The sequence below is a fragment of the Tamandua tetradactyla genome, chromosome 5, assembly GCF_023851605.1.
Source record: "Tamandua tetradactyla isolate mTamTet1 chromosome 5, mTamTet1.pri, whole genome shotgun sequence".
NCBI classification, from domain to species: Eukaryota; Metazoa; Chordata; class Mammalia; order Pilosa; family Myrmecophagidae; genus Tamandua; species Tamandua tetradactyla.
Window position 1 is genome coordinate 10,229,430 of NC_135331.1, and position 20,408 is coordinate 10,249,837.

Here is a 20,408-nt window from a genome sequence, read left to right on the forward strand (position 1 = left end):
TAAAAAACCAATTGTAAAAAATTTTTAAGATTTTTAAGATTTCTGTTTCTCGAGAACCACCTCCTGGTACCAAGCTGTGTCAGTCAAGCTTCTCTACAGAAACAGAATCAACAAGAGAAATGTGTAAATATGAGATTTATAAAGGTGTCTCATGCAATCATGGGAATGGAAGTGTCCAAAATCTGTAGGGCAGGCTGTGAAGCTGGCAGCGCCAATGACGTATCTGGATGAACTCCACAGGAGAGGTTTCTGGCTGAAGAAGCAATGAAAGTCTCTCCCTTCTTCCTTAAAAGCCTCCACTTGATTGGATTATCGATCAAGACTGATTGAGTGACTTTCCACATTTTTATCTTTGTTTGATGCATTTGAAGAATTAGGTCTGACTTCCCTGATGAAACCATATTTACTAAGTCCTTTTGTATGAAGCAGAGAGATTTCAGGTGGTAGGAAATTCAAAAGCAATGTTTTCCAGTGACTCCCTGGTCTTGTTTTGGTGTGCTTTTTAGGCTGCAAGATTAAATCGTGTTTTATTCCGCCATCTGGTGGCAACTTCTTGACACTTCTATTACAACAAAAGGTAAAAGTTTTGCTCAAGAAGGATTTATTAACAAGTATCCTTTTTTTTCTCCACATGGGCACCATTCACACACACACACAAAACAGTAAAATATTTGGGTGGTGGAAATGTTTCCACTTTCTTCATCTTTAAGAAGGTAAAAATTTGCTTTCCAAAATTCAAAAATAAGATCTTTTTTTTAAATAGGAACTAAATATTACTTATTCCATTTTCATGATTATGGATGTTACAGGACATGATAAGGTAAATGAGGTAAATAAAGCAAACTTCTTCCCTCATTTACCTGGATGCAACATTTTATGATATGCAAACTGACTTAATTCACTGACTTGAGTTGGAATCGACAAAAGAAAATCTTTGGAACTTAGGATCTTCCTCCAAAGTTACTCCAAGTTACTCCTGAGCTACACTGTGATCGCTGAAGTGGTGTTCTCTGCAATATTCATGAAGTTTTCAAGTCAACTGACATCTCTTGTTAAGGCAGGGAATTGTTGAAAGCTGTTTTTTTCTTGGCTAATTCAGACCACTAGCAATTTTAATCATTGTTATCACATAAAAAATAAAATTATACTCCCAAGCACTGACACTGTTTTGGTGCGATCTCTTCATTGCATTAGCTCCCTGAGAGGAAAGAGAAGTCCTAACCAACTGCTTTCATGCACAATGATCCCAGTCCTAAATATCCTTCATAACACAGCTTAAGAGGTCAGGTAACCCCGACCACACTGACTAGTTTATCATTATTTATATATAAGGTATATTTAAAGTTGATCACAGACCAAATGTTGCAGCCATAATCCCAAGAAATTATTCAATTTTAGCACAGTTCCTGCAAGATACCAGTTAATGAGAAATGATTCCAAAGCCAAATGCACAAATGAGAGGAAATAAAACTCCTCCCTTCTAAACCCCTCACCAGGTAGATGGCTATATTCATCTTTGTAGCCTTAACTGACAAAATCCAGAATCTTCAACTTCCTGAATTGAGGAGTCCCTTTTCAAGATGACTGTAAAGGTCAAGCTGAGCTCTCAGGCTTTTCTTTGCTGTGGTTTGTGAACTCCAGTCCTTCAACAAGAATCTCCTTCTCCTTTACTGCTTTCTGAACACACCACTGGTAGCGCTTGAAGAGGTCAGTGCACAGGTCCCCAGAGCACTTGGGGGACTTCCCTGGCAAACCAGCAATTAAAGCACTGCTCATATTCACGTTTCACGTCAGTGCAGCCTCCCCTACACTGCTCATGGCAGCGATGTTACCTTTCTTTTCTTTTTTTTTTTTTGCATGAGCAGGCACCAGGAATTGACCCAGATCTCCGGCATGGCAGGCAAGAACTCTGCCTGCTGAGCCACTGTGGCCCACTTCTATGTTACCTTTTAATTGTGATATATGACAAGTATACAAAAAATATATATAAATGTATATATGTATATAAAAGTATATAAATGTGTATATATATTTTTTACATAATAATTACAAAGGGAATCTGTATAATTACGACTGAGCTCAAGAATAAGACAGTGTCATGATCCCAGAAGACATCCCGTGTGCTTCTTTCCTGATAAGAACCTTTTCTTTACCCTCTAACCAGCACACTGATTTCGTGAAAAATATTTATCACATATTATTTTGTAATAAAAAAACAACTAAAGTATTAACTTTAAAAATTAGTAATGTAAAAACTTGGTACAGCAATTTAATCTGGAAAGTTATGTGGCTATTCATATATTTAACAAATTATATTGAGTTCAACATCATTAGTAATTAGAAAAATGTAAATCAAAACTATAAGTTATCACTTCACACCTACTAGCATGGCTAAAATTTAAAGATCAAACATTAACCAGTGTTGACGAAGATGTGGAAAGATATATTACTAACGGGAATGTAAATTGTACAACCACTTTGAAAAACAGTCTTGTAGCTCCTTGAAAGGTTAAACATAGAGTTACCATCGGATCCAGTAATGCCTACTTATATACCTATGAGAACTGAAAACATATGTGGACCCAAAAACTCAAGAAGAAATGACATAGCAACATTTTTCATAATTACCAAAAAGTGGAAACAACCCAAATGTCCAACCCAAATGATAAATGGATTAAAAAATGTAGATTCGAATACAATGTAATAGTAGTTGGTCAAAAAGAGGAATGAAGCATTGATACATGTTATAATATGTTCCTCAAAAACATTATGCTAAATCAAAGAAGCCAGTCACAAAAGACTCAGTCATTTGATTCTATATACATGACATGTCCAAAATAGTCAAATTCATAGAGACAGAAAGTAGATTGCTGGTTGCCAAGGAGGGAGGGGGAATGATGGCTAGTAGGTATGGGATTTCTTTTGGAAGTATTGATAACATTCTAAAATTAGATACTGGTGATGATTGTGCAGTTCTGTGACTATACTGATGTGCCTTACATGTAACCCCAGAAAAGCCATGTTTTAATCCTACTTCAGTTTTGTGGAGACAGCCTTCTTTTAAACCCGATTCAATAGTGTATGGTGGAAACTTTTGATTAGATTATATCCATGGACATATGACATACCTGATTGTGGGTGTGAAATTTTAATTAGATGAGATGTGACACAGCCCATTCCAGGTGTGTCTTGATTAGTTTACTGGAGTCCTTTAAAAGGGAACAAAATTGCTTCAGAGAACAAAGACACTGATGTTTGGAGAAGCTTGGAGCACAACAAAGGTTGCTGTGTTCTTCCCATGAGATGTTAAGCAAGCCACAGCCTGGAGAGAGTCAAGGGAAGCTAAGAGATGAAAGCCAGCCCCAAAGAAGCAAAATGAGGAACCCCCACAGGAACAGAGGCTGAAAGCAAGTAGCCCAGGAGCAAGGGACCAGCAGATATCAGTCATGTGATTTCCCAGCTGACCAAAGTGTCCCAGGACCATCGGCCTTTCTTGAATTAAGGTATCTTTCCCTGGATGCCTTAGTTTGGACATTTCCATAGGCTTACAACAGTAACCTTGTAACTTATTAAATTCCCTTTATAAAAGTCATTTTATTTCTGGTATATTGCATTCCGGTAGCTTAACAAATAAATACAACTGAAAACCACTGAACTGTATACTTTAAAATAATGAATTTTAGGGTGGATGAATTATATCTCAATGAAACTGTTATAGATCATATTTTTGAGTGTGTACTATCTGTCACACACAATGCTTGGCCTTGTGATTACAATAATGAGCAAAGCTACATAGGATTCCTTTTATATGGAGCATATTTGATCAGCATGGGAGTTTTGACCTGATCCATTTCCAACCTGGGCCAGTTCACCCCTCCTTAGGCAGCCTGGTGGCCCCCTCTTCCAGGAGGTCACCATATTGATGTCAAACTTAGTGCAGACACCCGATTGGCATAGCACACTGCAGCCCAGAACTCCTGGGCTCAAGCGATCCTCCTGCCTCAGCCTCCGGTGTAGCTGGGACTAAAGGTGCAGCTACCATGCCCGGCAATATATGGAGCATATCTAATGTTAAATACCACATCACATGAAGATATTTAAAGATCTTCAAAGGAGAGGCAGAAGACTATTAATATAACACAAGACTTCCCAATTATTTCTGCCTAGTAGAATTTTGTTATTATGAAACAAAGCTCCAAATCTCATTCCTCGGTTTAAAGAATTAGAAACTGATTCCTGCCCCCCTCCATCTTCAGCAAAAGGGTAACAAGTGAAAAAGGATTTGAATACAATGAAGTACTCAAAAGGAATAGAATGGAAAAGAGAAAAGCATTGGGTTGTGTGCTGGTTTGAAAAGAAGTATGCCCCCTAAGAAAAGCCATGTTTTAATACAAATCCCATTTCATAAAGGTAGAATAATCCCTATTCAATACTGTATGTTTGAAACTGTAATCAGATCATCTCCCTGGATGATGTGATTTAGTCAAGAGTGGTTGTTAAACGGGATTAGGTGATGACATGTCTCCACTCATTTGGAAGGGTCTTGATTTGTTTATTGGAGTACTATAAAAGAGGAAATATTTTGGAGAATGAGAGATTCAGAGAGAGCAACACTACCAAGCAGAGAGTCCACCAGCCAGCGACCTTTGGAGATGAAGGAAAACGCCTCCCGGGGAGCTTCATGAAACCGGAAGCCAGGAGAGAAAGCAGATGACGCTGTGTTTGCCATGTGTCCTTCCAGACAAGAGAGAAGCCCTGACTGTGTTCACCATGTGCCCTTCCACTTAAGAGAGAAACCCTGAACTTCATTGGCCTTCTAGAACCAAGGTATCTTTCCCTGAATGGATGCTTTTGACTGGACATTTCTATAGACTTGTTTTAATTGGACATTTTCTCGGCCTTAGAACTGTAAACTAGCAACTCATCAAATTCCTCTTGTTAAAAGCCATTCCGTTTCTGGTATATTGCATTCCAGCAGCTAGCAAACTAGAACAGGTTGCATTATGCTTAATATCTTCTGGTTTTATTTTGGGAAATTAAAAAAGAAGAAAGCTAGGAAGGAAGGGAAGGAGGGACGGAGGAGGGAAGGGGAGAGGGAAGGAGGGAAGGAAAAAAGAAGAAGATGAAAAATAACACAAAACACTCGTGTTTCCATTAACCAGCATCTAATTGCTAACACGCTTCAAGACTCCTCTTTTTTTTTTAAGACTCCTTTTTAATAAAAGAAATCAAACACTATAGATAAAGGCAAGTAATCTTCAATTGCCCATTCCTATCTCACCCTGCCTCACTTCTGTCAAACAGTATCATGAACTTGGGATATACTGTTTCAGTATAATTTATACTCTTTAGCATCATATTAAGTAATTTTCTTTCTAATTTAAATAAATGGTATGTCTATGTATGTATTACTGTGCATTGTTCTAACACTTGCTTTTGTCATCTTTTTCTTTTTTACATCTTCCTTTGTGAAAAATACCCATAGGAAAGTGCAGAAAACATTATGTACAGTTGAACAACTAATTATGAGGTGAGCACCAAGAGACTACCTCTCAGGTCAAGAAAGAGAACACTGCCAGCCCCCAGGAGCCTCCCAACTGCAGATTCAGTCACAACCCCCTTTTTTCCCCCAGCGGTAACCACAATCCTGATTTTGATGACAATTTTCTTGCTTTTCTTTGTAATGTAACTACTTATGTTTACATCCCCATGTAATGTAAGTTTCTTTTTCCAAGTTTGGAACTTTTATAAATGAAATCATACTTTAATATATGTTTTTATACTTGTCTCCTTGCATTCAATATTAGGTTCTTAAAGCTAGACTCATCCATGTTGCATGTGGCTATAATTCATTTGCTTCCATTGCCGATATTCTATTGTATTAATAGTCTACAGGTTATTTTCCCATGCTATCCTGACAAACATTTGGGTCCTTTCCAGATTTGGATTTGCAAAACAATGCTGCTAGGAACTGCCATGTACAACTATACTGGTGTATGACTGGGAAGGTATGAAGGTACAGCTCATGTGTCAACTTGGCCAGGTTCTTGTACCCAGTTATTTGGTCAAGGAAGCACTGAAGTGAGTAATACTGTGAGGATATTTTGTGGACTTAAATCACCAATAAATTGGCTGCATCTGTGGGGGATTACATTTACAATCAATTAAGGAGACTGCCTACAACTATGAGAGAAGTTTTATCTAATCAGTTGAAGGCCTTAAAAGGAGAAGTGATGACTTCATTCTCCCTTCAGCAGTCAGAAGGAAGAATTTCCATCTCTACCTCAGCCAGTCAACTTCTCCTAGGCAATTCATTGAAAACCTTCATTGGGGCTCTCAGCTTGCAGCCTTCCCTACAGAATTTGGACTTGCCTAGCCCCACAGTCATATGGGCCAATTCCTATAAAAAAATTTCATAATGTTTACATTATATATATACATATACATATATATATATCTTCTGTCAATTCTGTTTTCTAGAGCACCCTAATCAATACAGAAGGACCTGCCAAATAAAAGATGACACAAATCTTTAACTAAACCAGATGTTAAAGTTCGCTAGCAGCTGGAATACAATGTACCAGAAAGGAATGGCTTTCAAAAAGGGGAATTTATTAAGTTGCAAGTTTACAATTCTAAAGCTATAAGAATGTCCAAATTAAAGCAAGTCTATAAAAATGTCCAAATTAAGGCACCGACAAGAGGTTACCTTCACTGAAGAAAGGGTTGAAGTTCAGGGTTTCTCTATCAACTGGAAAGGCACATGACAAACTTGGCGATGTCTGCTAGCTTTCTCTCCAAGCTTCTTGTTGCATGAAGCTCCCCCATGTAGTTTTTGTTCTTCATCTCCAAAGGTCCCTGGCTGCATGTGCTCTCCTGGTTCTCTCGTCATTCTGAAGCTTTCTCCAATGCCTCCTCTTTCAAAGGATTCCAGTAAACGAATCAAGACCAACCTGGAATGGGTGAAGTCACATATCCATGGAAATCATCTAATCAAAAGTTACCACCCTCAATTGGGTGGGTTACATCTCCATGGATAATAAAAAAAACTCCCATCCAGCAATATTGAATGCAGAGTAAAGAACATGGCTTTTCTGGGGTCCACCACAGAGTCAAACCAGCACACCAGATAATGCCAAAATGTCTTTCCAAATGGTTCACATTCCCTGAAAGAGGTGAAATCCTTTGCTTTTTCAAATTACCTTTAAAAAGTGCATTTCATTTGTTGGTGGTTTAAAAATCTAAGTTGTTTTCAGGAAAGCTGCAATGGACTATTTGAAATGGGGACATAAATGCCACTACTTGCCATAGAAAGCACTTTAAAGAGTTACCAACTGCTCAGCTTCCCATTATGTTTAACAACAGTGCAAACATCACCATTATTACATTTTCCACACACCTTCAATGTGAATAGGTGCTACCTGTTTACAATATGCTTTCACAAACATTATTTCATTTAATTCTCATAACAACCCTGAAGGGAAAATGTTATTGTGTATTTTAGAGATTAGGAAATAAATTCAAAGGATTAATATCTGTCCAAACACCCAGTAAATTCCAGTGCTGGGGCTTGTAACCAAGGTTACCTCTTTTTATCACACCATAACTAGGGACCTGCGATACTATCTTGTACAGAAAATTTTGTTGTAAAGGATTCATTGTAAATGGATCAACAGAGCACTGTATACTCCATAGGCAACTTGTACTTTCCAATGTCTTAGCTTGGGTTTTGGTCATGTAAGTTGTCTTGGCCATCATTACCAATGGTTTAAGAAGCACTGGACAAGCAGACCTGCTCTCTTGCACTTCTTCCATTGCCAAGAGAAGAATAAGTCTGAGCTAGTCCATTGATTCCAAAATAAAAGACAGGAAATATTTGGTACAGATCCACCCCAGCCAAGGCCAACCTAGATCAGCCAATCCCTGACAATCTGCTAAATAATAAACTAAATGGATGTTTATTGTTATATGCCCCTAAGAATAAGTTGTGTTTGTTTCATAGTAAAAGCTAATTGATACAATCTGAAAAGTGGGAAGGGATTCATCACACAGACCCTTCTTTGGAAGGATACTTAAGATCAGGAGATTTTCTTGCTAATGACTTATATTTAGGTGTAACATCTTAAATAACAAAAGAGATCCATATTATTTGCAACACAATCTCAACTTCTTTCTATATTCTAGAAATGCAGTCACTGTTGCAGGGTTTTAGAAAACCAGTTACATTTCTGAAGTAGGAGCTTACAATAAACTACAAGGTAAAGTGTTCTGGAAATTTAATATCAAAGAAATGAGATATACTCTAATTCCAAACCTGTAGGTATTTCCCTTGATAGAGACAAGAAGGAATGGAAAAGAATGTCTCAAAGTTTTTAACATCTTTGAAGAAACTGTCAATCTCATATGCTTCTTTCTGGAAAGCTGTTAAATTGAGAAGGGTATTGTGCATCAGTTTAGCTAACATCTACCAACATCAGCAAGTTTAGGGAAATGATAAGTATAAACCATTGTTGTTGCATAATCCTGTGTTTTCCTGAGCATGCTGGTGTGAAGCTGCTGAATACTCCAGAAAAGCCATATTCTTTTTCCTAATCCGATCTTGTAGTGGTAGGCTTATTGTTTAGGTGGGATCTTTTTTATTAGGTTGTTTCCATTGAGATATGACTCATGAAATTGTGGGTGGAATCTTCTGTTTAGGTGATTTCCAGGAAGATGTGTCTCTGCCCGCTCAAGGTGGGTCTTAATCCACTTACTGGAATCCTTTAAGAGGGAAACATTCTGGGAAAAGCTGCAGAGCTGACACAGACAGAGATCTTCGGAAACACAAAAAGGAAACACCCCTGGGGAAGCTGTTTGACACGAGAAGCCAAAGGACCAGCAGGTGTCAGCCACGTGCCTTTCCAGATCTGCCTTTCTTGAGTCAAGGTATCTTTATCTGGGTGCCTTAATTAGACATTTTTATGGCCTTACAACCATAACCTTGTAACCTAATAACCCCCTTTATAAAAGCCAACCCATTTCTGGCAAATTGCATTCCAGCAGCACTAACAAACTAAAACACTGAGGTTTAGGTATCTCACTAGCATCCTGAAATTCTTGTCTTGAATCATGGGACACTTCAAAGAAGGCTAAATCCCCAGCACCTCACATGGTTCCTGGCACTCAGTAAGTTCTTATTGAATGAATGAGTACTTGATGTACCACTCATTTGCCTGTTTGATTTCAAATCCATTCCTTACCCTTCTCCTTGCTCTGTTCTTTCACGGAGGGATGTACAGGCAGGCTACATTTTCCAGGCTTCCAAGTTAGCTGGCTTTTGATGGATTTAGCCAATGGAAGACTCTGGTAGGAGAAGGGAGGGCTGGAGAAGGAAGAAGCTGGATATTTCTCCTCCTCTCTCTGTGCATTATGGCATCACCAGTATCATCTTTAGCTCCAATGCCCGAATATAGTTCCCATAATCCCAGCTTCCTCCAGGTGACTCTGTTCCTGAGCTCTGAAACACCACATCCTCCTCTGTCTCACCAGCCCTAGGTGTATGGCTTCCTACTGTTACTATCTCTGGGTTGCCTATTATCCCCTATTCGATTTTCACCTCTTTCAGTCTGTGCAATCATTTCCCTGTATTAAATACTTCCATTTGAAACACCTTAAATGTTTTCTAATACATCTGTGCACACTTATTCACTTGTTACAAGTAGTTGTAGAATCATGGGATTCAGAGTCCCACCTCATCTCCATGCCCAGATGTTGCATTTATCCATCTCTATAGGTGCGCAATGCAAGATGTTGATGAGCATTCAAGAGGGTTTTAGTGGCAGCAAAAGTGATTGGAAGGGAAATATAAGAGATGTATTTTGATATCTTATATTTACAGCAAGGTCAGTTTTTACTAGGATTACATGATGTTTCAGTCATGGTCCACTCAGAGAAGCAGGACCACTAGAACACACACATACATAATTTTTTTTTTTTTACATGGGCAGGCACCGGGAATTGAACCAGGGTCCTCTGGCATCACAGGCAAGAGTTCCTACCTGCTGAGCCACCGTGGCCCCATACATAATTTTTAAAGGATCTGCTATAGGGATTGGATCTTACCCAATTGTGGAACTAGTTGAATAGTCTGTAAAGCCATGCCTTTTGATACTGAAACTTGAAGTCTGCAGGGCAGGCAACTAGAAAGAGAAAATGGATGTAAAGTGAGGGAGAGCAAGGATTATCAGATACTCATGAGCAAAAACTGGTATCCATGAGGACAGACTGGCTCCCTGTTTGTTATACAGTCCTGTGGTTTATTGTTGTTCCTGTCAAAACACTTTTGGGGGCACATGGGTGGTTCAGTAATAAAATGCTCACCTGCCATGTGAGAGATTTGGGTTCCATTCTCAGACCATGCACCAAAAAAAAACCCACTTTGGGGTATATTTTCTCTTATTGGCAACAGAAAGCATTTAGACTGCTGCATTGACCCTAAGCTACCCCAAGTAATCATGGGTGGTGGCTTGCAAGGTGTCACTTGTCTAGTTGAACTTCATTTCCCAGATTTCCTTTCCTGTATGTTTCTGGTTAAGCTGGGTTACTGGAGACCTTTATTGTTATTATTATTTTCTTGAATAAGATTTGGAGTTTGGAAATGAAGTAGCAAGCCATATTGTTTTTTAAAGGAGGGACAGGATAACGTCACCAAGTACTTCTGTAGCTTCTGATAAGGCACCTTGTCACTTGGCTGCAGGCTCACCTCGTTGGCCTGGGGGAGCAGCTGGACCTTTAGCTCTTCCACTGTCCCCTAAAACCTCCTTCAGCTTCTCTAACTTAAGCACAATCTTAAAGGAGAGGAAAGAAAAATAGAAAGAAAAGGGAGGTGAATAGAAGAGATGAAAGAGAAAAACCAGGAAAGAGAGGCAGAGACAAAGGAAAGTAGAAAGAGGAAGGCAGGACCAACTTACATAACATGTGGGAGCCAGGACAAAATTAAAAGGGGGTCACCCTGTTAAAAAAAAATGTTAAGAATTTCAAGATGGTGAGAGCAGAGCATTCAGCTAAGACATGCTTGACCACACAGGTCACCTGCCCAGGAAGCTGGCCCTGAGGGGAGGATTACACTAAAAAGTGTGTTTTAAGCCCTTTGAAGATTTTCCATGTTTGCTTTTTTATTATTTCCCTGCATTCTTCATGAGGTGCTTATGAAGTGGTTCATTCTTTTTACGGCAGAATTATTCTTTCCTTGGGATCCTTCTAAAATCTTTATCTCTCAAGGGGAAAACTGTTTAAGTAGGTGCTGGCTACCCAAACGGGGAAAACTTTTCTTCCTAACCCCATATGATATCTAAGCGGCTTCCTCAGGCACTCCTCTTGCTTTCAGCATTTGGGTCCTTGATCAGGGTTCATAATTCCTGGCATGGATGTTTCCCTGCTGAAGAATGCACCAGCTTGAGACTTTCTTAAACTGTTTCCTCAACATTTCCCTGTTTAATCAGGTAGCTATCATCTAACAGTGGCCCTCCCTCCTCATTCTCTTTCGGTTCATGTTCAAGACAACACAATGGCTTCTGACCATTGGATTTGAGTATAAATTCCTCAGCTTGGCATTCTAGACCTCTTCTCCCGGAATCTAGCCCCATTAAATTCATAGGACATGATATCCTATGTTCTTTGTTGTCATCCTTCCATTGTCAACAGTCAACAGTCTCGGGAGTCACCCTACACTATCATTCCTCCAAGAATATGTTAATCCTACTCCTGAACCACATGGTTTTCCCTCTCTGAAAATTAAACTTCCTGCCTCCTTCAATGCTTAAGTTCAAAGCTTGAGTTTTTCATGGAGATTCCTCTGACTGAACCGTTTAAGGGTAGAGACCGGATCATATTCATATTTGAATCTCCAGCATCCAAAAAAAGTATACGTAAATAGAACATAATACAATCTCCAAAAATGTTTATGAAATAACGTTGAGTTGACAAAAAGGGTCTTCCAAAGCATTTATAACCTTTATGACCCAATTGCAAGCAAACTTGTTCTCTTTTCTGGCTTTTTTTAACATGTCTTCCTGAAATCTTCCTGACTAGGGACTGACTAGGACACGTTGCTGTCTTCTATTCCATTTATAACATTCTCTTCCAAACTGGACATATACGAGGCACCGAAAATATTTCTCTATTGAGCCTTGAAGTCTTCTAGAAATGTAAGAATTCACAGAGAAAAAGAAAACTTAGGAAAAATTATCCCTTACACACACAAATAATAACCTTGTAAAACCTTTCTCAAACTGCAAATTGAATTTTCCGTGTCCAGTTCTGGTCTTACACACTACAGATTTGGTAATTCTCGACTAGACCCCCTTGAGAGAAGAGATACTGCCCAGACATTCAGCGACAAACACTACCGCCGCGTTACGTTCCTCTCCGCGTTAGTGGCGGAAGTCGATCGCCCACTTCCGGCAAGAATGACCACGGCGCAGGCGCAACTCCAGGAGCTAGGGCTAGCGCTGACGTACGTGCATATGCGTAAAGGGGCGGGGCTGGTTAATTGCGCGGGAGAACGTGGGTCCAACAACTCAGGCGACTGCCTCCGCCTACTTAAATAGGCATGCAGAACCGGGTGCCCACTCCGGTTTCAGGCAGCGCACGCGCAGTGAATGCGGGAACGTGGCGAAGCTACGAGCGCAAGCCTTTACGCATGCCCATTTAAATGAGGCACGAAGCCGTTTACGTCCGCTCTATACCCGCCTCCTTTTCTACTTACCCTTCCTCAGCCTGTTAAAGAGCCAGGGACCCTTTTCATTCAATTGCTTTTTAAAATTAAGCATTTATTGAGCGCCTAATGTGTACCAGGCCCTATTTTCATTGTCTCCTATGTGCATTTTCCAATTTTTCCTTTCGTAGTAATTTGTGATAACTATGTCGATTTGTACATATTTGCACAAATTTCCCCCTCTTCAATTGTGTTATCCCCTTGGAGGCAATTCTCAGAACTGGGAGGCCTTGTTGTGAGCAGGTCTTTCTAGGTCCAGAGGTCTGTTTCTGAATCCTGAATTGGCCACTTCCTTGCTGTTTTTAGTCTGGAGATGTTATCTAACTCCTGTGAACCTAACAGTGCTGCTTTTTAAAACCAGTATAACAAACCTACCCTACCTCCTAGGACTGTTATGCAGAGTAAATTTTAGAAAATAAATAAAAGTGATTTATCGAGTACTATGTCTTATGCAAGCTATATAGTGAATACATGTCATTTAGTGGAATTATCCAGTCAGAAAATAGTTTTACAGTTCCTGCGACATAATTCCAGACGGTTCTTGGGGAGGTTTAGCCAACTACCTGCTCGGCTTGCAGTGTGTAATGGAGACCAGTGTCCTGTCCATCATCGTTACACATTCTTCCTAGTCTAGACAGTATGTAATGGTGCAGGGGGGATATTTTAACTCTCATTTCTTTAATTGTTAGTGAGCCTCTGCGTCTTACTTTGGGATGATTTATTAGGTGTTTTTTTTCTTTTTTTTCTTTTTTGCCTAACAACTCTTTTCAAACACTGTAATTTCCACTGGCTTGATCCTGGAGACGACATGGTTGGGTCTGAGAGAGTATTTCTCTGACCAAAGGGGGGAAAAAAGAGGGCTGGAGGGAGAGAGAGACAAGTAAAAGCAAATTTTCCAAGGATGGGATTGCGGCCAGAGGTCTGAGCTCAATCACTAGAGCAGTGCTATCCAGAACTTTCTATAATAGTGGAGATGTTTTGTGTCTGTACTGTCCAATATGGCAGCCAGCTGCCACATGTGGCTATTATCAACCACTTGGTATGTGGCCAGTGTGAATGAGGAACTGAATTTTTAAATTTGTATACTTTAAATTTAAAGAGCCATCTTATTGAAAGCACAATGCTAGAGATTAGGAGGTTAATAAAGGGGGAAAGGGGAGGAATGGAGAGGGCCTACACAGGCCTTACATATATGAAGGGAATCAAATTTAGATTTTTGGTATTTTCCAAAAGAGAGGTACAGTCTCAGACTGTGGGTTTTGACAAAAAGGGTGACTTCAGTTTGTGAAAATTTATCAAACTATACATTGATGATATTTCCACTTTTCTGTATGCATATTTGTGCTGGTTTGAAAGGAAGCATGCCCCCTAAGAAAAGCCATGTTTTAATATAAATCCCATTTCATAAAGGTAGAATAATCTCTATTCAATACTGTGTGTTTGAAACTGTAATGAGATCATCTCCCTGGATGATGTAATTTAGTCAAGAATAGTTGTTAAACTGGATTAGGGGACATGTCTTGATTGGTTTATTGGAGTCCTATAAAAGAGGAAATATTTTGGAGAATTAGAGATTCAGAGAGAGCAGAGAATGCTACAACACCACGAAGCAGAGAGTCCACCAGCCAGTGATCTTTGGAGATGAAGAAGGAAAATCCTCCTGGGGAGCTTCATGAAACCGAAAGCCAGGAGAGAAAGCTAGCCGATGACGCCGTGTTCGCCATGTACCCTTCCAGATGAGAGAAAAACGTTGAACGTCGCTGGCCTTCTTGAACCAAGGTGTCTTTCCCCGGATGCCTTAAATTGGACATTTCTATAGACTTGTTTTGATTGGGACATTTTCTCGGCCTTGGAACTGGAAACTAGCAACTCATTAAATACCCCTTTTTAAAAGCCATTCCGTTTCTGGTATATTGCATTCCAGCAGCTAGCAAACTAGAACAATATTATACTTCAACTTTGTTCACTTCGAGTGAACAGTTCAAGTTCAAAAGTTAAACAAAATTTACCACACTTTGTGTTACCCTCCTTAGCATTACTCTGATATTTAAGTTAGCAGAAGTCTCGAAAATTAAAAAATAAAAGGGGTATGGGACTCTCTTTGGGCATCTGAGAGCGCCTAGAGGTGTTCCTTCTGTGTGGGAGAATTTTTAGCAGCTTTACTGAGATATAATTCACATACTATATGATTGGTATGGTTTTTAACATATTCACAGATACATGTACTACTACAGTCAGCTTTAGAACATTTTCATCATCTCAGAAGGAAACCCTGGACTCTTTAGCCTTTGGCTCCCTACCCACTCTCCCACCCCCAATACCCCTACCCTTAATGGACTTGAACTCTCTATGGATTTCCCTATTCTGGAAATTTCAAATAAATAGACTCATACAGTATGTGGTCTTCTGTGACTGCCTTCTTTCACTTAGCTTCATATTTTCAAGGCTCATCCATATTGTAGCATGCATCAGAATTTGATTCCTTTTTATGGCCAAATTCACATTCTTGTGGACATGACCCATTTGTAGATAGGACCTTTTGAAGGTGTTATTAGTTAAGGTATGACCAAATTAAATCAGGGTGATCTTAATCCATATGACTGGAAGCCTTGTAAAGAAGAAGTTTGGAGGAAGTCAAACTGCCAACAACCAGAAGACAGAAGTTAGAAACCGGAGAGGAGAGAGAGACCACCACGTGACAGAGGACTGCCATCACCAGAATGCCACCAAGCCCCCAGAGAAAGCATGTTCTTGCCGACAGCTTGAATTTTGACTTCTAGCCTTCAAAACTGTCAAATAAGAAATGCTTGTTTTTTTAAGCCAACTGATTGTATGTATTTGTCATAGCGACTCTGGCAAACTAAGACTTATTCCACTGTAGGGACAGATCAGATTTTATCATTCCTCAGCAGGAATGATGGATATTGTGTTCTTTCACTTTTGTGTATTATGTGTTGGAGATTTGCTGGTTCTGCCCGGTAGGTCCTTCCCACCACTTCTGGGAAGGTTCAGACTCAGGTTACTTAGCTTCAGAAGCCCCTTTCTCATTTTATTTTAGATTATGCTCATGGGAGTGGTCTACAGTGTGAATTGTGTTCCCTGGAGTTGGACAACTCAGAAGGTCTTGGACTATGAAGAAGACATGCAGAGAGACGGAGAGAGACAGAATATGAATGACTTGCTGTTGACAGCTTTCCAGTTCTGGGGTCTGGTTCCAGCTGAATTTCCTGTTCTTGGACAGCATGAGATACTCCTCCATCCATGTAATAAATAACCCTTTTGGCTAGCATGAGATGGTGTCTCTACATGCAACCAAAAGAACCTTGGGTGAGACAAGATCCACTGTGGGAGTTCCCGTCCACCAGTTACACTCTACTGGAGGGGAAGACATAGCCCCCCTCTAATTACATATAAATGATATGATAAGTGTGGAAATCAGAACACAATTTCCATTCTGGAGGAACTGGTGTGCAATTCTGGAGCTCACTAACCATCAGAGAAAAGCCTATCAAAACAAGCTTATTTTTTTTCCTGTGAAATCGGTAAAAGCTTTGAAAACAATAACACCCAGTGTAGACAAGGAACAAGGTGAGATAAAATAGACACTCTGATATTCTTTTTTTTTTGCATATTCATCATCGTGATCATTTCTTAGAACATTTGCATCTATTCAGAAAAAAGAAATAAAAAGAAAACAGAAAAAAAATTATATATACCATACCTCTTACCCCTCCCTTTCAATGATCACTAGCATTTCAATCTACTAAATTTATTTTAACATTTGTTCCCCCTATTATTTATTTTTTATTCCATATGTTCTACTCCTCTGTTGACAAGGTAGATAAAAGGAGCATCAGACACAAGGTTTTCACAATCACACAGTCACATTGTGAAAGCTATATCATTATACAATCATCTTCAAGAAACATGGCTACTGGAACACAGCTCTACATTTTCAGGCAGTTCCCTCCAGCCTCTCCATTACATCTTTTTTTAAAATTTATCTATTAATTTAAAAAAATTAACAAATGAAATAAAACATTAATCCATTACATCTTGACTAACAAGGTGATACTACTTAATGTGTAAGAATAACCTCCAGGATAACCTCTCGACTCTGTTTGAAACCTCTCAGCCATTGACACCTTATTTTGTCTCATTTCATTCTTCCCCCTTTTGGTCAAGAGGGTTTTCTCAATCCCTTGATGTTGGGTCTCAGCTCATTCTAGGATTTCTGTCCCACATTGCCAGGAAGGTCCACACCCCTGGGAGTCATGTCCCACGTAGACAGGGAGAGGGTGGTGAGTTTGCTTTTTAAGTTGGCTGGAGAGAGAGACCACATCTGAGCACAAAAGAGTTTCTCTTGGGGGTGACTCTTAGGCCTAATTTTAAGTAGGCTTGGCCTATGCTTTGTGGGGTTAAGTTTCATATGAACAAACCCCAAGACTGGGGGCTCAACCTATAGCTTTGGTTGTCCATACTGCTTGTGAGAATATCAAGAATTCAACTTGGGGAAGTCGAATTTTCCCCCTTTCTCACCATTCCCAGAAGGGGACTTTGCAAATACTTTTTTACTTACTGTTCAAATCACTCTGGGATTTATCGGGGCATCACTCTGGACAAACCCACAAAATCTCATGTCCTACTCAAGGTTCCATGTACTTATGGTGTTCAATTAGCTGTCTACATAAGTTATATTATGAAATGCACTAGTCAAAATAAAAATTTTGTACCAAATAAACATGTTTTGCTTTAGTCTCACACATAAATTGAATTTTTTTTTTTTTTTTAACATGGGCAGGCACCGGGAATCAAACCCAGGTCCTTGGGCATGGCAGGCAAGCACTCTTACCTGCTGATCCACCGTGGCCCAAATTGAAATTTTAAAATATTAATTACCATCTATTTTCAGCACCCTGCAGTAATGACATTCCTTTGTTCTTCCTTGTGCAAAAACATTTTTTAAATTTGTACATTTAGTCACTATCATTATATACTCTAAGCATTCCTAGATTATTCCATTTCAGTCTTTATCGTCTATCTTTCTTTCTGATTTCATTTGTGCCCCCAGCCCACCTCCCTCTATCATTCTCACATTGAGCTTCATTCAGTGTTTTAACATAATTGTATTACAGTTAGAGAGTATTGTGCTGTCCATTTCTGAGTTTTACATTCAGTCCTGTTGCACCGTCTGTATCCCTTCAGCTCTAATTACCTAATAGATATTCTGATGATGAAATTTATACAGTGCCTTTGGGGGAGGGAGAATTAGCAATTATATCATGAACTCAAAAATCCTCATACCTTTGACCCATAACTCTTGCCTTTGGAATTTGTCCTAAGGAAATAAGCAGAGATGTGTGCCAACATTTACATGGAAGGTTGTTCATCAAATCAGCATTTATAATAGACAAAGTTGGTCATAACTTTGACACCTTCAATAGGAAACTGGTGAGTGAAAATACTCTTCTATCCTGGATATCAATATGGGAAAATGCTCTGGGATGGTGAGCATTCTCTTTAAGGCTATAAGTTGATTCCAGTTCTTGTGGGCTGAATCATGTCCCCCCCCCCCCCCAGAAAAAAAGATATGTTCAAATCTTAATCCCTGTGACTGATGAATGTGATCTTATTTGGAAATAGGGCCTCTGCAGATGTAATCAAGTCAAGATGAGGGCATCCTGGATTAGGGTTGGCCCTAAATCCAATGACTGGTGCCTTTATAAGAGAAAAGAGAGAAAGATTTGGATACAGAGTCACAGAAGTGACACCCAGGGAGGAAGACCACATGACAACGGAGGCAGAGACTGGACTGATGCAGCTGCAAGCCAGGAAATGTTAAGAATGGCCAGCAACTGCCTGAAGCTGGGAGACAGGAGTGGAATGCCTTCTCCCTCAGAGCCTCTAGGGGGAGCCCACCCTGCCAACACTTTGATTTCAGATTTCTGGCTTCTAGAACTATGAGAGAATACATTTCTGTGGTCTCGAGCCACTCGGTTTGTGGCAATTTGTTACAGGAGCCAGAAGAAATGAAAACACTAATTTTAAGGTGTGTTATTTGTTGTTGTTGTTATGAAAACACTAATTTTATATATAAAAAAAGAAAGAAAAGAAAAAGAAAAAATATATATATATAATACTTAAGTGATTTATTAAGGAAGTGTTCCCAAGAAAAGAAACTGGTGAATGGATGGGAATAATACAGGCAAGAGTGTGATCTCAAAACAAATACCATCCTCAGCCTGATCTCTAGAACAAAAGAAAGTTTGTCCAGCCTCTGAGCAAGAGCAGGGCTTCCTCAGTTACATGTTGTTCAGTCTTGTACCTACAGGCCACCCTGGAAGAGCACGAATTTCCAGACAACTTCCAGCTCTCTGCCCCACCAGGCAAAATGCCTCCAGCAGCCCAAGGCAGTCCTCGGGAGGTGGTCACAGATGTGAGCTGAAAGGAGCAAAGCACCTAGAAACGGGGGCCTGAGCACACAGAACTCTTCAAGGGGAGATGACAGAATCAAGGCCGGCACCAATAGAATTTGCTGTCCCCGTCTCAGGTTGCCTGGGTCTTAGGAGCGTCCATCTGCACCAACTCGTCAATAATCTCATGAGTTACATTTATTTGGTATCACTGGTCATGTGACCATACCATGCTATCGGTCAGAGTCCAAGCAGAAAATCCAAGCCCCACACCAAGTGGTTCGACAGGAGAAATTCAATACAGGGGAATTCATTACACAAGGTCTCAATGTGCCAAAAGGGCACTAAGAGAAAGGAGGACATCCTCAATTTGAGCAACTGCTGGAAGTCACCACAACACCTATGCCTGGAGGGACAAAGAAGGCGCCTGAGCCCTGGGACCAGACTTGCACAACAGGTCGTGGAACCAGATGCAGCCCAGACACCAGGCAGGCAGAGGGGAAGAAATATGTAGCTCCTCCCTTCCTCTCCACCTCCACTCACTCTCTTGCCTATGTCTCTGATTGACTGATCCCAGCCAGACATCAACCTGCGAAAGGCAGCTGGCAGGAGGCAGCCCCTCTGTGCCACAGAACAGAGCAGGGGAAGGGCAAAAAATGGATCTGAGGACAAACAGCCCAATGACCAACACACTCAACCATTTCTTACATTCAACAAGTACTTCCTAAGGGCCCTTAACGTGCAAGCCTGTGCTAGATGTTGGTGGCACAACCTGGAAAAGCACAGAAAGAGGTTTGGGGCAAGACAGAACCGCTTCTGGACACCAGGGGGAAACCTCCACCCCAGGAAAATGCAGTTCCTCTCAGGGCTGCCTGGAGCCCTTACTGTAGCTTTGTACAAATTAGAAGAAGTCATCCCTCCAGGTGGACACGGTCTCCTGGGGACGCAGCTTAGCAAGCAGATGAAGCAGGGTGGACCTTTCTGGGCAGGATAGGATTTTGTACTCTTGCGAGAAAGTTCTGGATCCTCTCTAGCAGGAACTCTTAATCTGAGGAACATGGATTGCTGGAGAGAAACCCTAAAAGCACAGTCATTCGTTCAACCAAAATTTATTGCACAGCCACATGTGCCTGGCAGTCTACTAGGTCCTAGAGAGATAATAGTGAAAACAAAAAAAAAAACCAAAAAATTTTCTGCTTTCAAATACGGCAAAATGATAACAATTGAAAATAGTCAGAGGT

At 40.2% G+C, this 20,408-nt stretch overlaps 1 long non-coding RNA gene and 1 pseudogene across 5 annotated transcripts in view; both read right to left on the minus strand.

Annotated features, from left to right (window-relative positions):
• Positions 1 to 20,408, minus strand: part of LOC143683588 (uncharacterized) — a 64,281-nt gene that overhangs the window by 39,454 nt on the left and 4,419 nt on the right. The window contains exon 2 of one of the 5 annotated variants that reach the window (XR_013175547.1): positions 10,102 to 10,178. The exons of 1 other annotated variant lie outside the window; for it this stretch is intronic. This is a non-coding gene — a long non-coding RNA (uncharacterized LOC143683588). Of the gene's footprint in view, positions 1 to 10,101; positions 12,482 to 20,408 lie in introns of those variants that run through there. 3 more of the 5 variants (XR_013175546.1, XR_013175544.1, XR_013175545.1) reach the window with 3 other exon arrangements.
• LOC143682240 (TP53-regulated inhibitor of apoptosis 1 pseudogene) lies at positions 856 to 1,818 on the minus strand (annotated as a pseudogene).